The sequence below is a fragment of the Ostrea edulis genome, chromosome 5 (genome assembly GCF_947568905.1).
Source record: "Ostrea edulis chromosome 5, xbOstEdul1.1, whole genome shotgun sequence".
NCBI lineage: Eukaryota > Metazoa > Mollusca > Bivalvia > Ostreida > Ostreidae > Ostrea > Ostrea edulis.
In genome coordinates, this window is record NC_079168.1 from 40,091,204 (window position 1) to 40,105,131 (window position 13,928).

Sequence of the window (13,928 nt, forward strand, 5' to 3'; positions counted from 1 at the left end):
TTTTCATAAAAAAAGATAAATATTGAGATGGCGGGCATACATGTACATGATAACAATTATGTATTTGACTGGCTCTTGACACTCGCTTTTATAACATCTGCAGAGAGAGAGAGAGTTGTGCCTTTAATATTTATGTGAGGGTTTAAGAAATTTAAAATTATTTTCTTATTGTATATAGCAAACACAGTATTAGGATGGCTGTTCGGCGACGCCTTGACCTTCGGAGTGGCCGTACCCCCAATATTCTTGTTATATAACGCATACACTTATGGAACGCACTGTGAGCTAATGGTTATTTTCTCACTTAATGCATGTATTGTGTTTCAGCTTTAAAATTCTGAAAAATAAAATTTTAAAAACCAATGTAGCTTTATACGTGTATGAGTCAAATGAATTTTATTCTAATAATGAATACATTGATTGATTGCATATTGTTTAACGTCCCTCTCGAGAATAGTTCACTCGTGGGGAGGTCACCATTGCCGATGAAGTGCTTAAAATTTAGGCCTATGCTCGGCGCTTAAAGGCCCGTTTGATCAGGGGGGATCTTTATCGTGCCACACCTGCTGGCACGGGACCTCGGTTTTTGCGATCACCTCCGAAGGACCATCCCATATAGTCGCCTCTTACGACAAGCAAGGGGGTACTGAGGACCTATTCTGACCCGGATCCCCGCGGGAAAATAATAAATACGTACACCATTCATAGTACATGTAATAATAGTAATCTCAACATAACAAAAGCAAGCACAAGTTGGCTTTTTTTTTTAAAAATATCTGAATACATGTATATAGCGCATCAGATCAACAATAACACATATATTGTAGTATTAGGTTTCACCATGGTACGGAGAGACCATTTGCATCACAAAAACTGCAGAAACTGAAGACAGCCATAATTCCTATACCTCTAGCTGTTTTATTTTGGGGGACTTTCTGAACTCCCAGGCCAATCTATTTCAAAAGAGATTTTCATGAAAAGTTTCGATTATGCAAATAAGGCTATTATATTTTATTTTAAGACCCAAGCAATTCTCTCTCTCTCTCTCTCTCTCTCTCTCTCTCTCTCTCTCTCTCTTTTCTCTCTCTCTCTCTCTGTGTGTGTGTGTGTGTGTGTGGCTTTTATAAGTTGATGGAACCACTGTAAAGATTCATTCTGCACTAGGGATGCATGGTATGTATTTCAGAATTCCGGGGAACGAGAGAAAAATATTTTTTCAGAAATGAAAAAAAAAAAAACAACCCAAAAACACTGGCGGCATTGAACTTGCTGCTGACAGATTTTGCCCCACAATTTCCACAAAACAGAAAGTGTAATAATATACTGGTGTATAGTATTTGTTGCAAATCCTCGATAGTTGACATAGCAGCAACACGTCAGGGCCGTAAATTAACCTTCAATTTGGAGGAGGCAGGAAATTAGGCGGGGGCCCAGGCCCCCGGACGCTGAGCACATTTTGTGCACACTGAACACGTTTCGTGCAAAATCCTTGATTCTAGGGCCTTCTAAGATGTTACTTGACTAACTCATTCTAAAAGAAAGATTTGGAATGCTTTTTAAGGGAGGTATCATGTTCTTAGTTATTGGAAACAACATAAATTCTAATGAACTTTAAATTTTAATTTTTTTTGGCTCAAAAGTTGGAGGAGGCAGCTGCCTCCTCCGCCTCCATGTAATTTACGGCCCTTCACGTACGATGTAATGGTACATGTATCTAAATAAAATTCCTGAAGGAGGGACAGGCGGATGGGTCTAAATTCTAATAGCTAATCTTTTCCTGACACAACGGATAAAGATAGGAAATTCGTCCTTTGAACAGATCATTGAACTTTAATGTTCATACCCTTTCCCATTCTTGGCAAAATACGTGCAACTCTACTTTCATTTTCGTCAGGATGAAATGATGACGAACAGCCACTCCTGTCCAGTATTATCAGGATGCACGTGACAGTTCAAGCAGGTCACTCCCTCAAGACGCAAGACAATCCTCGTACATTCATTTTTGACAAGTGTGTTCTTGAACACTGACCAATAGATATCGTCCCCCTTCTACTAATATTGTATAATAGTGCTAGCATATAACAACTGGATCCTGCGTGTAAATATGTAATATACTAGCATGCTGTATTCAGTACGATGATTTTGAACAGTGTAATGTGATACTGCAAATACATGTCTTTGCATTCTACACATTTCCTTTACTTTACAATAGGAAGCTGTCTTGGTTACTGGGAGTACAAGACCAACGGTCTGGTACAATAAATTCATTACCAGACTGTTAACAGGCACTGTCCCTTGGTGCTCCCTGTAATCAGGTCAACATATTGATGGGTGTTTTTTTTGTTTTTTTGTTTTTTTTTTGTTTTTTTTTTAATTCTTTCATATAATGCTATTATTCTCTTTTATATAAGTATTCACACGACACTATCATTATCTGCTATCCCAGAAACTGTTATGTGAGGCAGTTGGGTTATTTTATTTATCATGTTGTTAATTTAAATCTTGTCTGTAATCAGTATTTCTAGACTTGTTCAAGTCTCTATGTTTAATAATCAGTGCTCTCTTTAATACTTTTGATAATGCCAAACGTTTGGTGACATTAAGTATGGTAGAGAGCAGATATTTAGACTTCTGAAACACAAAAAAATTTGAACGAAATGATAAAGTAATAAAAACAACAAAGAGACTTGAGCAAGTCTACAGTATTTCATATATAATTATATAGATATGTGCAGTGCAGAAGTGTGAACTCTGTCAGTATTACCGGTAGTACTTCTAAATGATTGTTATTTATTTTCATTGTTATAATTAATTACCTGTTAACATGTACATGCCCCCCGAGGGCCCTTGATTGGTGAATAAACTATAAACTATATAACAGATACAATGCCAAAATATTAAGGGTTCTTATTATATGACATCCACGTTTGCGTATACTAGTGTACGCATGCTGTACTCAGTCACTGACTGCGATATACGCAAATCGGTTAGCAGGTTTCTTCGGCCTGTCGTCACAGTAGGTATCGGGTATATTGTCAACAAAATATTGCACTAAAAATTATTTGAGACCTTGATCTCTGACAAAAATCAATAAGATCTTTCTTTCTCTATCTGCGACCTCTTTAGCAAGTAGAGACTAAAGAATGGTGAATAAAAGGGACAGTGATCAATCTCATAACTCCTATAAGGAATACAAAATAGAGAGTTGGGCAGACACGGACCTCTGGATATACCAGGGGTGGGATAATGTGACGAGGAGAAGTAAGCATCCCCTGTCGAGTATAGACATATTCTTTATAAAATGTATACGATATTGTACATTTTTATGTAATATTTGATCGCTGACTGTGTCAATGACCTGCTGACCCAGAAATCAAGAATGACCTTCCTCTCTCCATCTTTTATCAATGTAGCTAGTATGAGACAGAATACTGACATGATACTCTATATGGTGTAACAACGTTTTTGCAGTAGTCAGTATACAATCCTTGATATTTTGAGCAAACTGATACAAAATCCTTCCATTCAAATGTTTATTTGAAGCGGTTTATAATGCGTAAACTGCCCCCCCCCCCCAACTTACTTTGATTATATCGTATAAAATGAGTAAAAATTACTTTCATTCCTTAAATATCATTAATCATTTAAATATATCATTAATTCGCGCATCAATTGAATTACTGAAGAGACCGACTGGCAAATAAAGGCTGAATAATTACATCCAATCAGTGCATTAAAAGTCACAAGTCACTGTTCCGGAGTCTCGATAGATACTTATGAACAAGTCAAGTCGAACATATACAGGTATTACGATACAATGGCAGTGACAGGGGCGGATCAAAAAAAATTTCAAAGGAGGAATTGAGAGCCACCCAAGAAAGGGGGTGGGAGTGAATATTTTAAAATGACCAACAAAAAAAAGAGAGAGAGAGACAATTTTTGCTAATGTTCAACCAAAAGCGAGGGGGATTTCACCACCCATAACCCCTCACTAGATCCGCAACTGGTAAGGCATAATGTATATCTCCGACTAAGTATGTGCATAGATAATTTATCTAGTAGGTTGATAACTGTTTTGAATCCATGTTTTTTCTTTCTCGGAGACGAGGTACAAACTGACAAACAAGAAGGATGGGTTGTCGATGAGAGAGCGTAACCTTGTTTTAATATCGATTCCTGATACATGTAGTTAGTTACATGTAGGTAATCTATGACTCAATGATTATCAGTACTAGAATATTCCGGATCAGTTTTATCATTTTTAGTGTTTGACGATTGGTGTTAAATACACATCCCGATTACTATGAATAAAAAGAGAAACAACAGCAAGCAGATCAAAATCTACAAGTTTGAAAATCCACGTGTCAACGAAAAGGCGAGGATAACTATGACATGTCAAACTTTGCAATGTTTGATCTTTCCTATTGATTTGTAATGTATATTCATTTTTTCATTTGTGTGTGTGTGTATATATATATATATATATATATATATATATATATATTCCAGGGGTGGATCCAGGAATTGCGGTTACGGGGGCGCCACTTTATGAGGCGAGGCCCTGTTGGGAAGCTCCTGGATTTTGCAGTTGAAATATGTCTCCTATTCTGTCATTTGTACTATTTTCTATCATTTTTTATATGGTGAAATTAGTAAAATGACGCCAATTTTAAGGGTTTTGGAAAAAATTGGGTTTTTCCAATAAAAAGAATTCAAGAAATTAAAAGATTTCGTCATTTATTTCTCCGGGAGTGGAAGAAAGCATTGCTTCTTTTATCGTTTAGTACATTTTTCTAAACAAGATACCACGATTTACCTTAAATTTGAAAATTTTAGGGGGAGGGGGGGCGCCGGCTGCGCCCCCCCCCCCCTTAATCCGCCACTGATTTTCCTTGTATTGTATATATTTTTCATTTGTATTGTATAAAATTTCATTTGTATTGTATATTTTCCATTTGTATTAAGGAATGAATTTATTATTTTTTCGTTGGATGAAGGAATTCCACGAAAAAAAACTGCATCATTGCGCGTAGCGCAAAAGTTTTCCGTCTTTTTTTTTCGTGGAATTCCTCAATCCAACGAAAAATTGATAAATTCATTCCTTATCATTTAATATTTTAAAACATTGAGTTTATATGATAAAACATTATTTGATTTTAGTTGAATTAACGAGTTATTCTTGGACTACATTCTATGTCATTTCGAGATGGGCGTAGTAATTTGTGAATGCACAACTTAAAAAAAAACTAAATCCGTTAGGCCCAATGGCGACTTCCACGAACTGTTGTTTACTGTTGAGCAAACGGGTTTCTTGTGGACTGAAGAATGCAGTTTTAAAAGGGTGAGTTAGAGATAAATCCTGTTGAGAGAGAATTGCAGGAATTTTGTTGAGTGGTGGAATTAAGTGCAAAGTTCGATGTCGGTACTAACGGAGAGCGTGGGACACGTGCATAATCAAGATGTGGGATGCCAAGTAGGGTTCTCTTGATGGTTGTCACGGCTTCCATGTGCACAATTGAGTGTTACAGAGGGTTTTTCGAGTTTTATCAGTGAATTTCCTAAGGCTGTTGTAACGTCGTACGGAAGCCTCATTTCGGTGCCCACTCATTAACATATTTAGTCCCAAATATCTGACGTTTTCCTGGCTTTTTTTTATGATTTTGATATCTACTGTGCCTTGCAGGATTATGGAAGAACATATTATGCCGGAGTTTGAAACTATAGTCGTTTTAAAGCGCTACGATATTGTAGTATCTCTGAGGCAGTGTGCGGTTTATCGGGTATATTTGGGTTTGTGACATGAAGGAAGTTGTCGCAAGGTGCAAACTGGACTATTGTCATCCCCGGTTGAATACATTTAACTCTCAGCCCGGAATTGCAGAAACCACAGGCCTCTGAATTTCTATCAATAAACCGAGCCGTTATATGATTGATCAGAGTGATATATATATACCCCCTGTGGCAGAAGCAGACGTGTGTTGTTATATTTGGGTGGGGTGTCCTCAAATAGCCATGTTTATTTCATTTTGCATAATTAATCATTATTTATATTTGATATTTGTTTGTTTTTGTTTAATAAATTCATTTAGATCGATAGAATTGTTAAGTTTTTCTTTTCAGGATTCCCTACTCTATATATAAATACGAAGCATCCAGAGGAATCCTCAACATTCCAATAGAAAGTAGTTCCGGCGATTTATTTTTTTTCCCCGTTGGATACTATATTCCAATAATTTTTCAACTAATGAAAAAGCGTGTAACATGTAAAATTAAATGATTTGTATAACTTTTCATTTGTATTTTACATTTTCCACTTGTATAATTTTTCATTTGTATTGGTTTTTTCCCCGCGTTTTCATTATATAAGTTTTCATTTGTATTGTATCCGAGGGATTGCATATTTATTTTCATTTTTTACAAATGATATCATTGATTTAAACCATGTCTCGATTATCAAGACATACAATGTTATTGGGTCCGGATAGGGCCATGTGCAAAAGCGTAATAGCCCGTTTCTTAAAAACTAGCTATCACGCTAACACACAACACGCCGTCGCGCTATAATACACAACACACTATCGAGCTGTCACGCTAACACGCCTTCGCGCTAATGTACAACACACCGTCGCGCTGTCGCGCTAACACACAACAAGCCGTCGCGATTTTGCACAGTCAGTCGCGTTCGATTGTGTATTAGCGCAATAACGCGACAGCGTGTTAGCGCGAGATAATATAAAGTGACAAACGTTTGACTTCATTTGAACAAATCGTCTAAAATATGTCGAGTTAATGTGACATTGTGAATAAGTCGACATTTCAGTCATCGATTTAAAGTTACAGTTGAAAATAACGTGATCAAAAGCGATTTCATGAAGTCGATTGGTTGCTTTAATGAGAAGATATTGTCAAAAAATATTCATTTTGAGCATAAAAATGGCATCTTGTCGACATCATTTTGGCGACTTATAACAAATATAATCTTTCTAAAGTTGTGTAATAACCTGGACGACATTCATTTTATTGAGTTAATTTATGGCAATAAGCTACAAGTCACTATGTTGAATATGTCGTTGAGTGCATAAAGATGAAAACTTATCGAGTTAAAAAAGTCGTTTAATTAGCTTGATAGCGCAACGACGTGTTAGCGTAACAGGGCGACGGCGTGTTGTTTATTAGCATGTTAGCGCGACGGCGTGTTTTGTGATAGTGCGACGGCGTGTTGTGTGATAGCACGATGGCGTGTGTTGTGTATTAATCTAGGTCACCTAGGTCGTTTGTCAATGCAATGCTAATATATGTGTGTGTGTGTCATACGTGTGGTGTATATTGAGAGTGAGATAAAGCATTAGCTTTATCACACGCCCGTTTGATAAAGCACTTCCGGTCCGAACTACTTTTGACACTGTCCCCGCTTGGATGACATATTTTCTGTGTTTATTCATATCCATGCATGAAATAAAGCGTAAAACTTGTTATTCTGTATTTATTTAGAATTTCTTTTATAGCAAAATTAAAATGATGTTGCCCCCACTGACATATAATGCAAGTTACCCGCCACAAAAATGCCAACTCGGTCTGTAACTACTCAAAAATTACGATCAGAAAACAAAAATATGTGCACACTATTATTATCGACGGCCTACTGGACAAGCCTAATCGAAAGTACCTCGACATGCTGCGGGACCAAGTATTCGCAAGCGCATTCTCTTTTTTTCTGGAGCATATTAGCCTAAATGTAACAAATCTCAACAGCTTTACTTATTAGGCCAGGCTAGGCCTATTTAAAGTGCCTCGGGATTTCATCTCGCCCTTAGATCCAAAGAAACTACGTAAATAAAATCCAAATGCACAAACACTTCTACTTTTCATTGTAAACTGTTGAACATTCTGCATTAAAATAAATACCTTCATTGATCGTTATTACACATGTTTATTTCAAAACGACGACGACATCAAACTTTTATCAGAAAGTCAGGCCTACGTCAAAAAATAAATACTCGGTCAATAGTTGTTACTTTGTTGGAATGGCAAAACCATTATTAATTATAAACTATAATCCCTTCTAAAACAATTTTCATCCATGGTTTCTTTTCATGAAAATGATCATTTGTACTGTATATTAATGATTTATAAGCGCACTATTTTTTCCCGCGTAAGGTAGACAGATTAAGCACGACGTCTAAGCCACGGATGCAAAACAAATTCAATCAGCTGTTTCTACCATACTGGGGATCATCTCAAAATTAAGTGAAAAGAAGACGTATGAGATAAATAGAACATCTATAATTGCGTATTTTGATATTGGGTTTATCCAACTTGTTGATATGGTGTATTTATTCGTTCGGTAAGCCTCAAGAATAAATACACCATATCAACTCGTTGGATAAACCAAATATCAAAACACGCAATATAGAGATCCTCTATAAGTAAGTAAGTAATTTATTTCCAATTTTGGGCCCAGAGGGCATACAAAGTTCATATACGTAAATCATAAAAGAGTGATTATCCAAAAGATAGATGAAAAATAAAATTTACAAGTTCATGATAAATCAACTTTTCTTAGTAATGAACAGCTATATATGTAATTGGCAAATTTTTCAATAATATTGTTACATTCGTTGCTCATAAGCCAGATAAATTTTTGTCTATTACACAGGTTTATAAAATTCTTGCAGAAAATGTTCATGGACTCTATGAATGGTTTTCTTAAGTGTTGGTATGCTATGCAGTCAAATACAAAATGGAATTCATCTTCTACACAGTCAGACTTGCAGACAGTACATATTCTCTCATTTACATGTGTTTGTGTGTAACGTCCAGTTTCAATAGCCAAAGAGTGAGAACTGATTCTGAAATTTGTGAAACATTGCAAAACATGAGGATTAATTACGACTTACTGAAAAATATTTTTCTCTACAGAATCTTGTTTTGAATAGTGCATAGGTTTGTAATTTACCAAATTGTTTGTCTGCATTGTCTGAGAGTGTATTACACCACTGGTATTTAAATCTTTCATACAACTTATTAGCAACAATTGAAACAATATTTTTATCATGTATAGGGCATTGTATATCCAACTTATTCAAAATATAATGAATGCTACTGATCCAGCTGCTTTTATTATTATCGTATAATACATTGTTCTCATGTACAGCATTTCTTAATAAGGAATTTACTTCGGAATTTAAAATTCTTTGTAAATATTTAAAACAGCTTTTTATGACATCAATATATATTGGGAATCGATCAAGTTCACCAACAATAGCTTGATTTGAGGCTTTTTTATGTACACCACAAATATATTTCAAAAATTTAATGTGCATTTTTTCACAGTACATTTTGTTAAAGAAGTTTTCCATACAATAATTGGGGCGTTTTGCAGAACATGTATCTGTATTTATTGTTCCCTAGATTTCACACGCATAAAGCAGTACAGGTTTTACAGTATGATCATATAAGTGTATCAGGGTATGTATTTTAGGTTTAATATTTCCAAAACATTTGACTAATTTAAAATATGCTTTTTAGGCTCTTTTGTAGAGATCAAACTGGCAATTTGTGAATGAGCCTGATGAGGAGAAAACAATTCCTAGATATTTATACGATGACACTTGTTCAATAATTCGATTTTTATAGAAAAAAAAATTCAGCTGATTTTTTACCACTTTTGCAAAATATAATAATTTTTGTCTTCTTGAGATTGACAGACCGGCAATATTTTTCACAGTAGCTTTCAAGCTTATTTATACATTGCTAAAGTCCTCTTTCAGATTTAGAAATTAATACTAAATCATCAGCATACAATAGACAATTTAGGGAAATGTCACCTAATTTAACCGGATCATCATCATTAAATAAAGATGGTAGACCATTGATTAATATTTTAAAGAGATTTGGGCTTAAGTGATCTCCTTGTCTAACACCCACTTTAGATTCAAATGATCTGGTAAGTTTGTTTTGAAGTTTTACTGACATTGAGTTTGCCGTGTACATATTCTTAATTACCTTATAAAAAGACCCCATTATGTCTAGCTGACGCAACCTGTGTAATAAGGCAGAGTGTAAAACAGTCTCAAAGGCTTTAGAAAAATCAATGAAGCAAACATACAGTTTGGATTTATTATTTGTATATTTTTTAATTAGGGTTCTAAGTACAAACGTTCTGGCTTTTGGTTGAAAGCCAATTTGAACCTTATTAATAATATTGTTGGAGTCCAAGTTATTTGGTAACCTGGTATTCAGTATGCTATTAAATACTTTGGATAAACAAGAAGTTATTGTTATTCCTCTATAATTTGAGGGGTCATATGGACTATCATTCTTATGAATTGGTTTAATAAAGCCTGTTTTCCATTCATCTGGGTATTTGCCAGAGGACAAGATAATGTAAAATAACTTTAGCATATATGGTAAAACATAATGTACACTGGTTTTTAGCATTTCATTTTTAATGCCATTCAATCCAGCTGTTTTATTATTTTTAAGATGTTTTATTGCATTAATGACTTCCTTTTCTGTAATTGTATAGTCTAAAGAAGTAAATGTTTTATAAGATTTCTCTGACTTAGCAAGGAGGTCTTCAAAATATTTATTCTGAGTACTAAATTTGCTATCAATACTGAGTAGTGTGGGGAAATGATTTACCCACTGTTTACTAGATATCTTAATGGACTGGTCATTTGTTTGCTGTTCAGCTTTCAAATCTTTCAAAAGTTTCCAGTACGCATTTGGGTCATTTTCATATTGGGAATCTAACTTGTTTATGATTGTTGTTCTAAAGTTCATATATTTTTGTTTGCAACATCGATTATATAGCTTACGGAATCTGAAGAAGGACCCTCTTATAATTGGGTCATTGGAAAGTTTGAATACATTTTGCTTTTCCTTATTAGTTCAGAGCGCATATGGGCAAGATCCTTGTCATATCATTTCTTATGATTAGGGTTTTTATTACGTTTATTTTTCTTACTTGATTTAATCTTTAGTGAGCGCTTACAGGCACTATATAATATATTATTAAAGTTTCCCAATAGTTCATCAATATCTGTTGTTGAACCCATAGAACTACATACCCTTTTTGCACATTCATCAAATCGTAACATTTTGTCTTTAACGTCTCAGCTATCAAATGCTTTTAAAAAAGGCATTTCAGAGCTTTTGTTCCATACATATGAAAAAGGTATATTGGTGCAATGGTCTAAATTGGGAGCAACAATTTCTTCAAATGAACAATTAATATGAATTGTAATTTTTGCATGGTCAGAAAGAACTGGTATGTGATCATGTACATAGAAGTATAACACATTATTGGCAAAGGAATTTGAAACTAAACAGTAATCAACAACACTATTTCCATTGTATTGGAAAGACGTAAACTTTCCTAAAAGATCACTAAATGTTCTGCCATTCAAAATTTGTACATCAGTAGAAACACACAAATCTATAAGGTCTTTTCCCCTCTCATTACATAGATCATCATGACTGAATCTTGGGGGTAAATTGTAACCCACATCATCACTAGGCATAGGTACATAATAGTCAAAATTTACATTTTCTGTTTCATTGGCTGTTCTTGCATTCAAATCACCACATATTATTAAGTTTCCTAACTTGCCATATTTTATAACATCTGAATTTAACATGCTCATGACATCTAGGTTATGTCTAACTACATACGAGGAATTGGAAGGTGGCATATATACATAACAAACATAGATATCTTTGTTAAAACCAAAGTAAGTTTTACAGAGTTTTAGCCACTGAATTTCACTACTAGAGTTTTTCAAAATTGTGACCCCTTTTTAACATCTTTGTTAATCAATAAAATCATTCCTCCAGAAGTAGGAAAACCATTTTCAGTTTTACGAGATATTCTAATTGATTCATAATTTTCACAATAGATATCAAGGTTATCATGTTTGGTTTCTTGCAAGCCTAATATGTCATAATTAGAGATTTCCTCTAAAAACGTTTTGTCTGTTGATTTATCAAACAAGGAATTTTTTAAGTGAGTGAATGTTCCAACTTTCGAGTTTCAAGTGTTTTCTCACTTTTCTGACAGTCATATCATCCGATAGAGTTCATCCCTCAGATTGTTTGCCAGGATGAGAGTTCCTCTCTTTGTTAGGTGTTTTCTATCATTCAGGATGCCCCTTTGTGCATAACCTCTGTAAAATAGGTTGCTGTTGTCACAAAGTTCAACACACGGATCACTTCGGAACACGTTTTGTAGGATGACATTTAGAGTATTTACTTTTAGGTTGAGATCTAGATCTTTCCTTGGGAGGCCAAGTGATATTAGAATTTTCGAGTTAGGGAACTTCGACTTCGTACAGGTTACAAGGTTCTGCAATTGTTTGGTCAAAACATCCTTGTCGTGTTTTTCCACATCGTTGCAGAGAAGATGGTAGATTACAACTTTTGGATCAAAATCTGTTTCAGGCTTCTTTTCCTGTATATATTTCAGGGCCTCCTCAACTGTAAATTTCTGGACTTTGTACACATACGCCTTTGATCCAGCAACGACTCTGGAATTCACATACTTCACATTTGAGGTTCCAATAAGGAGAACTTGTTTTCTTCTGAAGTTCCGTTTAGGATTCATCTCTTCTCTGTTCCTTTTATTCTGTTGTGCAGGGCACCTCTTACGTATATCATCATCACTGATATCATTCTGTGCTGGATAGTACCTCTTAGCTTGTGTGTTTTGTGCTGGCCCTTGGATCTGCCAATCATCATGATTCTTTTGATGGCTAGGTGTAGCTGGTATTAGGTTTCTTTCATCTTGGAGCTTATAAATCTCTGTGGTCAAGTTTTTATTTCGTTTCTCCTGCTCCGTGATTTGGGAGTTCTTAGATTCCACCATCTCTTCTAGAGTGTTAACTTCACTGTTGAGTTGTACTATACGTTTCTTAGCACAATCCGTTTTATTACGTAATACAGCAATCTGACTTTCCAGTTTTGATTGTAATATTTCTTTTTCAAGGACTGTATTGTGCAGTAAAGACTGAAGCTCAACATGCTTTTTCTCTGTTGTGTCAAGTTTGATTTTTAGAGTGGACACCTCCCCTGTAGTTTTGTTTGGGGAATTTGCATAACTTTTTGAGATAAGTTGCGCCTTTTCTCTTACAAGTCTTTCTTTATCCTCTGTAAGGGATTTAACTTTGTGTTCAAGTCTCTGAACTGCATATCATTGCTAGCCTGTGTACAGATCTTGTCTATGATCTTAACAAAACTACTTTCCAGGTTATCTAGTCTAGTGAGAATAGTATTTACGATATTATCATCTGCTGATGGTTTGTTATTGAGACTCTGTGCTGCAGAGTTCATACATGGGTGGCTTACAGTTTCTATTGAATTTTTATTCTCATCAACATTTGTTACTTTAGGATTGTTCTCTTCATTGTCAGGAAAAGTAGCACCTTCATTATCCAGAGTTTCGGTGTGCTTCATGGATTTCACAACTGTACTCAAGTCTCTGAAATATTGATCATTGAACTTAGCACAATGAACCCCTTGGATAACAACCGACCCTGTCTGATAGAAGTTTATTTTCACAAAAGTCTCTGTGCCATCAACATCAAATGTAGTTTTGATGACATTGCCATTTTTAAGTTTCGTTGAGTTGTTTTCGCCAAAATAGCGGACTACTGCTGCTTTCCATTGGTCTACACTCTCAGGTGCAATTCGAAACGAGACATTATTTACTTTGCTGTCACATTGCAAGTGCTTTTTAGGTTCTGTTTTTTTCATTCATACTTTTTATCATAGAGTCAAAGTCATCACCTGTTAGACACCCATCGTATTTGGCGGGTTGTTTTACTTTATTTCCACGTGTTGACATGGTTGACGCCATTTTTTTTCCAATGCAGATTCAGAAATGTTTATGATTCTAAAGGTCACAAATATTACCTATTTCAAGGTCCCTT

General features: G+C 35.1%; 1 long non-coding RNA gene across 1 annotated transcript; it reads left to right on the top strand.

The window, feature by feature from the left end:
• The first annotated feature begins 3,929 nt into the window (after positions 1–3,929).
• Positions 3,930–7,186, top strand: LOC130054905 (uncharacterized). Its single transcript, XR_008803270.1, has 2 exons — positions 3,930–4,006; positions 4,266–7,186. It is a non-coding gene; the product is annotated as an uncharacterized LOC130054905 (long non-coding RNA).
• The last annotated feature ends 6,742 nt before the right edge of the window (positions 7,187–13,928 follow it).